Below are 15,376 nucleotides of genomic sequence, written 5' to 3'. Positions count from 1 at the left end.
CCAAAATGTGTGCACTGTAGTGTCTACTGCCTGTTGGTCAGAGGTATATTAAACAGTTAAATTGTTCATATCTGCTGTACTACCCTGTTTACCGTATGATTGAGTTCACCTTGATTGCCTTTTTTTCTGAGCCTGGGGCTGAAAGAAAGAGATGCCAGTGGAATTCCAAAGATGTCAGAGAGTTACAAACTGTTATCAGTTAGCAGCATGGTGTTGATTATTAGGAGGCAGTTTGGAAGGTGTTTACATCATGGTTTAGAAGAAGGAAATGCAATCCTCATGTACAGTGAAATCGTTATTTGAGTGCAGGGACTGAATTGTATGACTTTTGCTATAGAAATATGCTGATGTGATCATTTTGTGATAAAATGAAAGTTGGTTTACAGGACGGGGTATACAACTAGAAACTCTAGGTCTAATAATGATTAAATGAAAGTTAAGTGGATGATACATTGGGTATATACAGTACAACTAGGTGAAATTCTGGGAAATTGCAAGTGTGGTTGTACTGACGCGAGTCGCGAGGAATCCACAGGGAATGAAATCTGTTCTGTTTCTGCCGAATTCCGTCTTGCCATTTATATTACATAGTGTGATGTCACACTAAGCTTGACCAATCCTGTAGAAACTCTAGGACTAGGTCTAATATCGGTGTTATATACTGTATGACATCAGTCATCTCCATATTTAGTCAGACAAAACAATGTGACTTCCATTGTCTACGACTACCAGTATAGACTTAAAGTTAAAACATATTAGATATTCAGGATTTACTGTACTTCCATATATTTTCTAGTTCATGTTATCCAGATGTATGTTGCTTACTTGCTCACATGTATGTTAGAGTTATAGGCTAGAGTTATGATGTTTTATTGTTCACACCGGCTACGTTGTTTATTTAGATCAGTGTATGCTGTTTACTTGTTCACAGTACGGTATTTTGTTTCATTTTTTGTCACTCTATTTACTTGACAACTTAGCCTGTTGTTTGTTGACTATGTTTCCAAAGGGACCCATGGAGTGCTCAGCAGAGGTTTATTCTACCGGTTACACGCTTGGTACATATACCTTGCTACTCTGGCAAGGTTCTAAGCTATGTTCCCCGACATGAATGTAGTTACATATTGTACAGTTAAAACAATATAAATATAAAATGATTCAAGCACATTTTAGCCACCTTTTTTGCAGCAAGGCCCACCCAAGTGCGCATCTGGAACTCCATATAAGGAGATAAGCTCATCTGTATGGAACTCCATCTATGGAGATAAGCGCATCTGGAACTCCATATATGGAGATAAGGACGTACACGTGTCAGGAATCCATATACCCCACCTCCATATATGGAAATAAGTGCATCTGGAACTACATATATGGAGATAAGGACGTACGTGTGTCAGGAATCCATAGACCCCACCATGACACACAAGATTGGCGTCATAGAGGGTCCACATGCAGAGACTGACATCATCACAGCTGATGTCAGGGACAGAACGGCCCAAACAGGGAGACATGCACGTGTTTCATACACCTTTCCTGGCCTGCAAAATGGATGTGTTGACAAAGACAACCTTCTCAAAGGCACCATGTGGCACCAAAGGCGACATGTATACACTCCTCTGAACAACAACATCCGAGAAATCAACAACCGCTGCTTGGCTGACTTCCCTGGAGAAGAGAGAGTGTACTTTTCAACTGACTCCATTCCAGAGGACAATCACAAGGATTTCCTCAATTCACAAACAGGGCTGAGAAAATCTTCCTCCCAACGATACCAACCTCACCATGACAGAAGTGATGAGCTTCCCTTCACCTTTATTAGACGACAGTAACCTATCAGATTAGCTTTCGCTGTTACCATCAATAAAGGTCGGGGACAAGAGAATGAACGAGTTGGCATCTACAGTACTTGCCTTGCCTTCTCCAGGTGAAAGAGGGCCAGCAACGTCAAAGTATTCATTAGGGTAATGACGAGGGAACAACTGACAACATTGGGCCTCATTCACCAATAAGTTCTTAACTTTCTTCTTAACCTGTTCTTAAATTTCTTCCTAAGTGAATTCCTAAGTGAAGTTGAGTCCGATTCATGAAACGTTCTTAGGAAGGCAAAATTGTTCTTAACTATGTTCTTATCATGATGAATGCCAATCCTCGTAACTTGAAGGGGTGTGCCAGCTAATACTAATTATCATAGGTAGACGCCCCACATATCCTAATTTGCATCCCTATTACCATAGGGAGCCACCCACAAATTCCCATATAAGGCACGACTTCATGACACTCTCTGCAGTCACACCTGTGTTTGATTGCTGTACACAGAAATCACAAGAAATCACACCAGAAATAAAGTTGAAAGAATGAAGTCAAGAATCCCTAAAGTGTAAAGATGGTGTAACACTAGACTCCATACATTACAAAGATATATATCAATACTTCTGTGGAGGTACTTCTGAAGTGAACAGCTAATTATTTGTATTTAATGAATGAATGTTTTTTATTATTTCACTATAGACATCAAGGTAAATTTGCTGAAATTAGAATGTTATCCATATTTCATGTTTGGAAATCGCATTATTAGTGGATATAAAACATTGTATTACTGAAAGCTGGTGGGTGGGTATAGAGAGGCTTTAAGTTAGCAGCTGCTTGGTATGTAATGGGGTGAAGTAGGGTAGGGGTGTGGTTGGGATATGGTGCAAGGGGGGCTTTCAGGTAGGAAGGGGACAGGAAAATGGGCGTGTGGCAGCTGTTGGGATATGGGGGTGAGGGTGTTGGGAGGGGGGGGGGGGGGGGCATTTTGGGTTGGGATGCAATTTTCAGACCTGTTGAAAACTAGTCTAAAGCAGTGGTTCTAAACATTTTCATGTCAAGGACCACAACATTGACATGCATTCTGCAGACCCCCACCTGAAAATATTTTCTGCCTGGGAAGATTTTTCAAGATTTATCATAGTGTTTAAAAAATATCCGATCTACAAGCTCAAAATGGGCTGTAATGGTAATGCTGTTCGGTTGTGAGCTTGTAGATCGGCTATTTTCAAACAAATTTTAAAACTGGGTTAAAATGGTAAAACTCTTCCTTGTTTGACTGTGGACCCCCTGGAAATTCCTAAAGGACCCCTGGGGGTCCCCAAACCACACTTTGAGAACCACTATTCTAAAGATATGATACAAATATTTTGATGATTTAAATCATATTATTATACAACTGTAGAATTGAGGAAACTTAAAGAATAAATTATTTTAGCACAGCATGTCACACTTAAGAACTAAAAGGCCACCCTAAGAGTGCTCTACAGTATGCGTAGATTTTTTCTTAACATAAGAACAAATCACAGCTAAGAAAACATTGGTGTATGCCAAATCTTCTTAAAAAATGTCTTAAAAGGGTCTAAGAACAAATTTCTTCGTAAGAACGTTCGTAACGGGCCCATTGTTTATACCGAACTCCTTTAATTACATATACCTGATCCTTCTAGCAATATAATTTCCTACAGTTCCACACAGAAATTAACCTACTCTCCTTTGAAACAGAGTGCCTCTGCTTAATACATTCCTCCAATAGTGTGCTCGGACTGACAGATACAGATCTCCAAATACTGTATGGCCATATCAGTGCAATCTTTAGAGGTGAGCGTCCCAAAGGGACGCAACTTCTAGTTTTACACAGCCACAGCCCTTCATCTCTCCTCCTTGAGAGCTGTGGCATGTCTGTGTGCAATGGGAAGATCTTCATCCTCGGTGGTCGAGGGGAATGGCGTCCCGCCACAGGCATCAGCACGGGGGTGGCAGTCTCCATCTCCTACCATGGCTGTGTTGAACGAGAGGTTTCACAAGCCCTGACCACGATAAACTGACACACACACAGTCACATGCACACATACACCAAGCAATTCTGTAGAGGAGGCCTATTTTATTCAGCTCTTATTTCCTTTCTGCTTTAGCAGCATTCTTTGTGGTGTTGGTGTGAGAACCTATAATTGTACCTTCAATTATAAGTTCAGTGGAAGCTGGTTATGCCATCTGTAATGGACTGAAGTTCTGTGGAAGCTGGCTATCTGTAATCAGTATTTTTGTAAACACGAGGAAGTAAATAAGTCAGTGGTTTGCACGATAAGATGTAGACGGCTCGACCTGTAAATGCTGTAAAATCATCCACATTGCGTGCCTATAAACCTACCGCTATGATGCTATGAATCACCTCATATTCTTGCTAAATCCATCTGAGAGTTTCATTTAAAAAAAAACATGGAGACAGATAAGGTGGCTGAGAGGCAACACAGGCAGCTGTTCTGCAATGACAAGAAACTATTTCCCCGCTTTGGAGCAGGGCATGGCTCTGTCTGTACCAGATGGAAATGGATTCAGATAGAGAAGTTGGCTGGATAATTCCAGGTAGTAGTTTAAATTGAACCCACCGCCGTCTATGTTACACCACCACACTGAGCCGACGTATAAATCATCAATGAAAATGACAACAACAAATATCAACTCATTAAATGGCTGCAAACTATTCCAAAGGTTTGTTGAATCCAACTGTTTCTTCAAGTGGTGGGTTTTCATTAGACTCAAATTGAGAAATATAGATCAAGATGCATTGTGTTCACCAATATGTTAACAAACAACAATATGTCAAAATATAAATTGGCATCTTCATTAAGCAAGCATAGGCCTATTATTCATTCACAGTGCTACCGGTATATGGTTCTGGATTATATGATCTGATCTGATTCATGGGGTCCTTCCTTATTAGGATTGGGGTTAATCATTCAATACCACTGCTATTCTTAAGTGGGTTATAATGTGCAGTGTCTTTAGATTTCACAATGAACAATAGAAACTGTCACTGACACAAGATATGATTCAGCAAGTAAAATATATTATCACATACTGCACATCCCTATCATCATACCATCTAAAAACAACTCATATCCTGCCAAGTGCTCATATTAATTTGAAATCAGTGGAGCAAAGTGATAAATTACAAAAACATTTGGCTCCATATGGGTCTCACATGTCTCCACACACATATAGGCCTCAGAACACCACATATGCAATTAACTGCATGTGGTGCCACACTACCATAGAATGCCACATGATCAGATTCACAGAATTTCACACACATGACAACAGGCAGGATCTTGCTAGAAGTGGTTCTCAAACAGGTTCATAAGGACCCCCAAAATGGCGTACTTATTTGTCTGCAGACTGCAGAGCAGATCCCTGTTTGAAAAGATTTTGTTCCAGGGACCCCCATAACCATAAGAGAAGATTTGTCAATATTTTTCAACATCGAATCGAATAGCTGAAGAAGAATGAAATGGAAATGTTAATTGTTGTTGTTGCGACCGAAGGTCGCAGTATACCATGAGAAATGTCGTAGCTTGTCCTTCCGTAACGGAAGTGATGTCGCGTTACATCACCTCATCAAAGATCAAACCCTGGATATCCATACTGTCACTGTGACATCACTTCCTGTTCCACTTTTCTGATGTCATCAATCCCAGGCCCCCTTTACTCTGATTTAGACCCTACCTTCCGTTAATATTAAGTCCATGTATATGGATATATAATAATAAAGGACCCCTTATGCCCATATATGGAGATCCCCAGGCATCAAAACCAGGCCCTAACTCGCCAAGGCCCTGCTTGGCTTTACTAATTAACATACGTAATATGTTTATGCCCATATATGGAGATCCCTGTGCCAATGTCATCAATATTAAGGACATATCTGGAAATGCCCATAAACTCTAACATACATTTTATACCCATATATGGAGATTCCTTAAGAATATTATGTTATCAATATTAATAGTGCGTGAGCTAGACCCCAAATATGGGGTCATCGGTACCATCTGGGGGGATTAATTCTCAAAGTGATTTTTTGGTAGGTATACACCTCTAGTGCTCGAAAACAATTGATAGCCTTGCATCTGTCGTAGCTTTCTGTGTGTTATCACTGCTTTTATAACAACATGCCAAAAAACTGTTTTCAAAATCCGAATGGAACATTCTACTTCCAACTGATGGTTCTCTTATTATTGATCCTATCTCTTTGTTGGGATAAAGCTCAGACTATATATTCTTCACTATTAAAGGTTGTTAAAATTTGCACATCTATAATTGTTTGTTATTACAGGCAGTGACAATATAGTGACTATAATTATGACATAATCCTCTGTGAGCCATGACCCCACATTTTTCGGTCATCGGTACCATCTGGGGGGAACGATTCTCATGATTTTTGGGAAGGTATACAACCCTATTCGGGTATATCTGGGAATGCCCATATTTGGTAATGCCCATATTTGGTAATGCCCATATATGGGCATGTTTTGACATAACATTGTTGACTATCATGCAGGGGTCTCCCTATATAAGTAACTGGTCATATACATCACTGGCCAGATGGCCAAGAATTGGCACGACCTCGAGGTCGCATGGCTGAGGTGTCTTACTAGTTAGCCTACTGAAACGCCCCCAAGAGCCCTGTTGGCTTCTTGTCCTACCGAACTATTGCGTTATACTAAGATCCCTGGCATCCCTGCAGACCCTTCAAGCCCCACACTTTGAGAACCAGAAGTGCGTTATCCATCAAGCGCTATCCGTCAGCATTAGAAACGAGTTTGTCCTAAAAGCAGCATCGAAATTCAGTAAATCCTGTGCCATTAAGAGAGAAAATAAATGTGTGAGGATAGATAGTCAAGAAAGTCCAACGTTCAATACCAAATTCCAGACACTTGTGGTCGTGGACGAACACACGCTTGTGCATGTCAATTGCTAGGGACGCATCGGCGTTGTTAGGCGCGCAAATCGGATGTTTGTTGTGTGTGAGACGTCATGTACAGTCGGCCTATTAGGTTAGTCTATATAAAGGCTGACGTTGCTCTGTCGCCTTCACTTCGTCTGAAGACCACCTTGAGGGAACATAGAGGAGAAAGAGCAAAAGCATTGACATCAGGTTTTGTCATCTTAAGTAAACTTTGACCTATCGTAACCGCGGCTTCATCGCTATACGTCTTACGCAACATTACGTAAAGGGAAGCAGCATCATTTGACATGATGAGTGAGGTGCCACCAACTCCACTTGCTCCTGCAAGAGATGCAGAGCAATCTGATCAGTTTTATTTTCATCCCGGACCCTCATATCCTACAACTGTCTACCAGCAGATCAGCAATGAACAATACAAAAACATGCTTCCTTATTTTCCAGCTATGACTGTGCCCAGTGAATTGAGTCCACAGCATTCTTACTCCCAATTCCTACTGCCAGCTCCCACAGGAGGGGGCATCACATATCAACCGACAAACAACCCCGGCTCAAGCCTTCATCAGAGGGCGGTGCGAGCGCCACCCACCACACGGCACAACCCCCACAAGCTTCCCGAAGACAAGAGGGAGCTGCGTCTGTTGAAGAACAGGATGGCTGCGAAAGCGTCCCGCCAGAAGAAAAAGGAGCGAGATGAGACCTTCAAGAAGGGTTTCAATGAGCTGCTGCTGGAGAACAAGCAGCTGCGCGACAGGTTGCAAATGTTCGAGAAAATGTGTTCTACTTACGGTATCTAGAACATAATGCTCCTGGTGACCTTGCGTTAGGCCTACCTCACCTCTCTCTGTCCCAGATATCCTGTTCAAGCGACTATCAAAACGTATAAAACAAAAGTCACACCTATAGTGTCAAGTGAGCGGTGCTGTTTATGAGTTCATTTCATTAAGCATCACGCGAAGAGTAGCCTACCTACAACAACCTTTGAGCGCTTTGTCCTAGGCTGTAGACCAGATGTAGGCCACGCTTCAGAGCCCCGACATTTCTTGGGGCCCGGACAAAGCCAGATGTTGGGGTTTATCTCCTCCAGGCTCATGGACAACCATGACAAAATAATAACATTTAAAAAATGGGGCTAACGCAGTCAATCAAATCAATACATTATATATAAAACATAAAAAAGATGGGGTCTAATGATTTCCCAAAATTTGACCTCTGCTGCAGACTGAACCAATTCGGAACATGGTTGAAGAATTGGTGGAACAAGATGAACCCTTCTAGCCTAGTAAACGACCAACTTCCGTAATGAAATGGTTTCTGGAAGAGGGCGGGTACGAGGCTAGAGCCCTTCTATGCCTAGGCATACTAAAAGAGGGATGGCTCTTGGCATCATGATACTACTACTATACAAAGTATCATAATGGGGGAAAGAAAGATGTGAAGGACAGCAAGCCTGCTAACTGATCGTTCCACCATAACATGACCATCCCTCTCTCTTCCCAGTCCCACTCACATACCTCCTCCACCACCGCTGACTTATATGGAACAGAATCCCACTGCTCCTAACTGTCAGGAAAAGGCCTGTTGTGAAGACGACTTTATTAATTGCTTATTTGCATTTGAAGCCATGCAGAAGTCCGCTGTCGTCATCTCAGAGGGTCCAAAACAACAGCCAGACAGGAGAAAGGAAAGTGTTTGACCAAAAGGCATAATAAGTCCACGTCCAGGTACTCTACTCAGGGTGGGTTTGATTGCGACCGTCAGGTCGCACTTACTATCAAAACCTCCACAAACTGTGAGTCAGTCAGTCAGTCAGTCAGTCCGTCCGTCAGTCTGTCTGTCACACCTCACACGTCACACTATTGCCCTGCTCATATCTCCGCAACCGTTGCCCCGATCCATGCCAAATTTTGCACACACACTCCTTGCCTGCCAAACTACAACCTCCGGACCCCCGGAGCTCCAGGGACCCCCAGGTCCCTGGGGGACCCCCAGATGTAAAAAATGACCAAATGTGCAAAAATGACCAAATGACCACCCCAACGGGGCTGCTCACGGGGAATTCCCGGGGACCACCGACTCCTGGTGCTCCAGAACGGATGCAAAAGTGGTGGCGCCCCCAGTGGAGGACCCCCTCCACTGAAGCTCACATAAAATGCCGTAACTCGGGCTAGGAGCGTCCGGGAGAGCCGGGGCCGCTACCTATTCGTCCGCCAAGGCAACGCGGAGACCCCACCCCTCATTTCTCACATGGCCCTCTTCTAGCGGCACCATGAGGCCGATTCTTGCAAAACACATTTTTGGACACTGCTCCTACAGATTTTGCCCTAAAATCACACAAATCGGTACACACTATGTCTACACTCATGTCATCAACATGGATCTGTCCCATATAGCGCCACCATCAGGCCGATTTTTTCAAACACATTTTTGGACACTGCTCCTACAGATTTTGCCCTAAAATCACGCGAATCGGTACACAGTATGTCTACACTCATCTCATCAATATGGATGTCCCATATAGCGCCACCATCAGGCCGATTTTTTTAACCACATTTTTGGACACTGCTCCTACACATTTTGCCCTAAAATCACGCTGCGACCTGACGGTCGCTTATCTCCCGATTAGGGAGTCTTACTGGTAAGTAAAAGGCCTTATTACATTTGCACTAAAGTCAGAAAATACACCAACGCGTGTTGGCTTGCTCCTTCAGGAACGGTTGGGCAGTGGGCACCCTGAAGCTGAAGACTCTTCTCCCGTCCTTCAAGTCCACCCATGTTCAAGCTCAACCCATCCATTGACTTTGAGAATGATGACGATGATGAGTTCCCTGCAGCCAGCGAACTTCACTGTGACAGCCTACAACCTGAGAGCAGAGAAAATATGACATCCCCATTCCCCACTGCAGACAAATACTAGAGCACAATGCTTTCTGGCAATATTATCCCTTCCATGGCATCACATCGGCTCCTGTGTTGGACCTGTTGTGTCTGGAGATTGCTTATGAAGATCATCGCACAGGGACACAAGAAGTTGGAGTCCTTCAAGAATAGCTTCACCATGAACCTGGCATTCCCTTTCTTCCATTTCTCTGTTCTTTTTCTTTCTCCTTTTTTTTTACAATAGAGATTCATTTTGAAATACATTTTCAGTATCTTTATTGTATTCGCTGGGGTTTTGCACCATCATTGCGACCGTCAGGTCGCACTTACTATCAAAACCTCCACAAACTGTGAGTCAGTCAGTCAGTCAGTCAGTCAGTCAGTCAGTCAGTCAGTCAGTCAGTCAGTCCGTCCGTCCGTCCGTCAGTCTGTCTGTCACATCTCACACGTCACACTATTGCCCTGCTCATATCTCCGCAACCGTTGCCCCGATCCATGCCAAATTTTGCACACACACTCCTTGCCTGCCAAACTACAACCTCCAAGGACCCCCGGAGCTCCAGGGACCCCCAGGTCCCTGGGGCACCCCCAGATGTAAAAAATGACCAAATGTGCAAAAATGACCAAATGACCACCCCAACGGAGCTGCTCACGGGGAATTCCCGGGGACCACCGACTCCTGGTGCTCCAGAACGGATGCCAAAGTGGTGGCGCCCCCAGTGGAGGACCCCCTCCACTCCACTGCAGCTCACATAAAATGCCGTAACTCGGGCTAGGAGCGTCCGGGAGAGCCGGGGCCGGTACCTATTCGTCCGCCAAGGCAACGCGGAGACCCCACCCCTCATTTCTCACATGGCCCTCTTCTAGCGCCACCATGAGGCCGATTCTTGCAAAACACATTTTTGGACACTGCTCCTACAGATTTTGCCCTAAAATCACACAAATCGGTACACACTATGTCTACACTCATGTCATCAACATGGATCTGTCCCATATAGCGCCACCATCAGGCCGATTTTTTCAAACACATTTTTGGACACTGCTCCTACAGATTTTGCCCTAAAATCACGCAAATCGGTATACACAGTATGTCTACACTCATCTCATCAATATGGATGTCCCATATAGCGCCACCATCAGGCCGATTTTTTTGAACCACATTTTTGGACACTGCTCCTACACATTTTGCCCTAAAATCACGCTGCGACCTGACGGTCGCTTATCTCCCGATTAGGGAGTCTTACTGGTATTTGATACTGCTATACACCAGTAAGACTCCCTAATCGGGAGATAAGCGACCGTAGGTCACTTATCTCCACAAATAGGGCAAACATTTGTTTTTCCAAAATCTTCCTGATCCATGTTGATGACATGAGTGTAGACATACTGTCTAGTGATTTTCCTGATTTTAGGGCAAAATCTGTAGGAGCAGTGTCCAAAAATGTGTTTTTAAAAATCGGCCTGCAGGTGGCGCTATATGGGACAGATTCATGTTGATGGGATGAGTGTAGACATACTGTGTACCGATTTGCGTGATTTTAGGGCAAAGATTTTAGGAGCAGTGTCCAAAAATGTGTTTTGCAAGAATCGGCCTCATGGTGGCGCTAGAAGAGGGCCATGTGAGAAATGAGGGGTGGGGTCTCCGCGCTGCCAAGGCGGACGAATAGGTACCGGCCCCGGCTGTCCCGGTCGCTCCTAGCCGGAGTTACGGCATTTTATGTGAGCTGCAGTGTAGGGGGTCCTCCACTGGGGGCGCCACCACTTTTGCATCCGTTCTGGAGCACCAGGAGTCGGTGGTCCCCGGGAATTCCCCGTGAGCAGCCCCGTTGGGGTGGTCATTTGGTCAGTTTAGCACATTTGGTCATTTTTTACATCTGGGGGTCCCCCAGGGACCTGGGGGTCCCTGGAGCTCCGGGGGTCCTTGGAGGTTGTAGTTTGGCAGGTAAGGAGTGTGTGTGCAAAATTTGGCATGGATCGGGGCAACGGTTGCGGAGATATGAGCAGGGCAAGAGTGTGACGTGTGAGGTGTGACAGACAGAGGGACTGACACTACTTACACTTTGTGGAGGTTTTGATAGTAAACGCGACCTACGGTCGCAATCACATGGTTTCTCTGACAACAGTCAGTTAGGGCCACTGTCTTTAACCAGTTAAGCCCGTATCAGAGTGTACGGTGGAGAGCTATCCACCGCAAATTTTAGGTGGAAAGCTTTCCACCTCAAGTCAGAAAATAAGTGCAGGCCGTCATAGTCACGGCCCACGGTGAAGTCCTTTACCCCGTCTAGACCGGTTCAGGTCGACCAATCAGTGAACGGGGTGTAGAGCCTGTCTGTCTGATAGTAAAAACAGAGAGATGTGTTGGGACTCACGGTGGAAAGCTCTCCACCGTGAGGAATGATGTAACGTTGTAGTTTCATGACTCAAAAAGACTCGAAAAGACTACACAAAAGTTAAGTATATGCATGGCATGCTGCCCATATATGGAGATCTCTGTTCCGTCAGTCCTTTTCTCAGTCCCTTTTATGCCCATGTATGGGCATTATTACAAAGACCTTCACGTCACGTGGGCAGTTGATAGGTATAGCCACTGAATATTGGTACTCCATATATGGAGATACCCAACGCAGCTCACTAAGTCTGACCTTACAAACTCCATATTTGGACCTGGATGAGATATACTCCATATATGGAGAAAGCTCCATATATGGAACCAAAACATCTAGCATTTATCAAAGACATCTAGCTGCTGACATCAGTATGACGAGTTCTGATGTCACAAAGTACACAGATGAGCACCATATTTCGAAATTAAACTATATAATGTAGCTCTTAGCAAAATGCACCCCTGCGTGTCCCGATGAAGCCGGTCGATTTGACATATGGCCCAAGTGTGTGCCGGGAGTATCGCAGCAAAATAAAGTTTATTTGACATGGACAGAAAGAATAAAGTCGGTAAAGTACTATAGTCTGGATGTCCTGCAGGGGCAACCACGCTAATTAGACTTGTCCAATTGTCCAATGTTACATCAGTCATCTATGATGTCAGACGTCTGTGACGTATAATAACTTGCGACTCCAACTTTGGGCAAGGTTTCAACCTGGTCAGAGCCAGATATTTCAAAAACTATAACTTTACTTTAACGAGGGAGCATTATTCTCTGTGACGTCACCACCAACCAACAAGTGTCGCCACATCCCCAGCACCGATCATAGTACAGTATATGCACACTCTGCTGGCACATAAGTAGGCTACGAGTGCACAAGGCGCAAGTTGGCACCTCGACAGAGTGCAGTCTAGTTTGTTTATTTAGATGGGACACAGCATATTAATGAACAATACATAATAAGAATGTAATACACCGGACTTAGCAATGATAACTTTCATCCTTAAAAAAAAAACATAAAAACAAGCAACAATAGAGTACATAAAACATAATGTGAAGGAATGCTGTGGCTTACTGGGTGTGTACACGCTTTAATAAAATGAAATAAGAATCTACCTAATAAACGCATTGTGCCCCTGCATATCTCAAGAACTGTCCAATCGACTTCAAACTCAACGAAACGCTTCTATTCGCGGCAGACCCAAGGTGGGAAGTCGGTTTGTCCAGAACCACCAAGCGGCATTGGATCTCCATATGCAGATTGGACATTTCCACACACGCATCAGTGCATGAGTGTGTGAGTGTGTGTGTGTCCCCTTTGACCAAGTAGTAACGGTATGATGTCATATTGATGACATCAGGGATCAATCTGTATATGGGCATAAAATAGAATCATTGTTTATACCTATTCAGACTCCACCTCGTTCCCCAGCACACCTTATTTGTTTCGGTACTTGTTGCCTATTTAGATACATGGTAGTTCATGTTATCCAGATGTATGTTGGTTACTTGCTCACATAATTACTATGTACAGTAGCCTATGTTATTTAGTTACTGTAGAGTTATGCTGTTTTCTTGTTCACACCTGCTAGTGGTTTATTTAGATAGAAGATGTATGCTGTTTGCTTTGTCACAGTACAGTATTTATCTTACTCTTCTATCTAAATATACCACACAGCAGGTGTGAACAAGAAAACAGCATAACTCTACAGTAACTAAATAACATACTGTACTGTACATAGTTATGTGAGCAAGTAACCAACATACATCTGGATAACATGAACAATTTCTGCTACCGCCACCATTTAAAGTTCTCCCCTCCCCTTCCCCATGTGTCTCCCTCCATCTCTCCCTCCTTGCAGGAGAGCTGTGGCATGTCTGTGTGCAATGGGAAGATCTTCATCCTCGGTGGCCGAGGGGAGAATGGCGATGCCTCTGACTCTATACTGTGTTATGACCCCGCCACAGGCAGCCATGCCCGACCCATCTCCTACCATGGCTGTGTCACCATACACCGCTACAACGAGAAGGTCCACACAAGCCCTGACCACGATAAACTGACACATGCACAGTCACATGCGCAAGTGCATTTGAAAATTAACTCAAATGCTCGCAAGTCAAGCTCTGCATGCACACATACACATGCACGTGCACACACATACACATGCACGTGCACACACACACACACACACACACACACACACACACACACACACACACACACACACACACACACACACACACACACACACACAGTTGTACTGTACACACCAACGCAATTCTGTACAGTTTACAGTTTACAGTTTAGGCATTTAGCAGACGCTTTTAATCCAAAGCGACTTACAATAAGCAGATAACATCACAATAATAAACAAGATAATATGTCAGTACATCATCAACAATATAACAAATGCAAATGGATATCTATCTAGACAAAACACAATATAATCAAAGTTCTGAAAAAAAAACCTAAAAAACAAAAACAAATGCTAACTAGCTTCATGTATTCATTGATTCTTTTTCTGTAGTGCTAAGGGTTTAGGTGGAGTCTGAAAAGGTGAGTCTTCAGTCCACGGCGAAAGCTAGCGAGTGAGTCCGTTGTTCTAAGTGCGACAGGGAGTTTATTCCACAACTTGGGGGCCAGGAGGGCAAACTGTCTCGGACGAGTGGATTTTTGCCCTGGAGTTTTGAGCGAGGGTTCTGTCAGCATCCCTGTGTTGGCTGATCTAAGTGACCGGGTGGGGGTGTAGGGGTTGATCAGCTTCTGGAGGTATGGAGGAGCCATACCTTTGGCTGCTTTGAAGGTCAGCATCAGTGTTTTGTATTCAGTGCGGGCCGCAACCGGGAGCCAGTGGAGGCTGCGGAGAAGGGGAGAGACATGTGAGAACTTAGGCTGGTTGAAGACCAGTCGTGCCGCGGCATTTTGGATCAGTTGGAGAGGTTTAAGTGCACATGCCGGGAGACCAGTGAGGAGAGAGTTACAATAGTCAAGCTTTGATATGACAGATGTCTGAATGAGGAGCTGGGCTGCCTCCTGGGTGAGGAAGGGTCTGATTTTACGGATGTTATAGAGTGTGAACCTACATGACCGGGTGACTGATGCAATGTGTGCCTTGAATGATAGCTGGCTGTCCAGGACCACACCAAGGTTTCTAGCAGTAGGAACTGAAGTCACAAATGCATTATCTATGGAAATAGTGAGATCTTGCATGGGGCAAGACTTAGCTGGGAAGAAGAGTAGCTCCGTCTTGTCCGGGTTCAGCTTAAGGTGGTGGGCTGACATCCACTGTGAGATGTCGGCCAGACATGCAGCAATGCGTTCTTCCACCTGGGTGGCAGAAGG

This window comes from Nannobrachium achirus (assembly GCF_963921795.1).
Source record: "Nannobrachium achirus genome assembly, chromosome: 5".
Classification (NCBI taxonomy): Eukaryota; Metazoa; Chordata; class Actinopteri; order Myctophiformes; family Myctophidae; genus Nannobrachium; species Nannobrachium achirus.
This window is presented reverse-complemented; position numbering follows the sequence as displayed.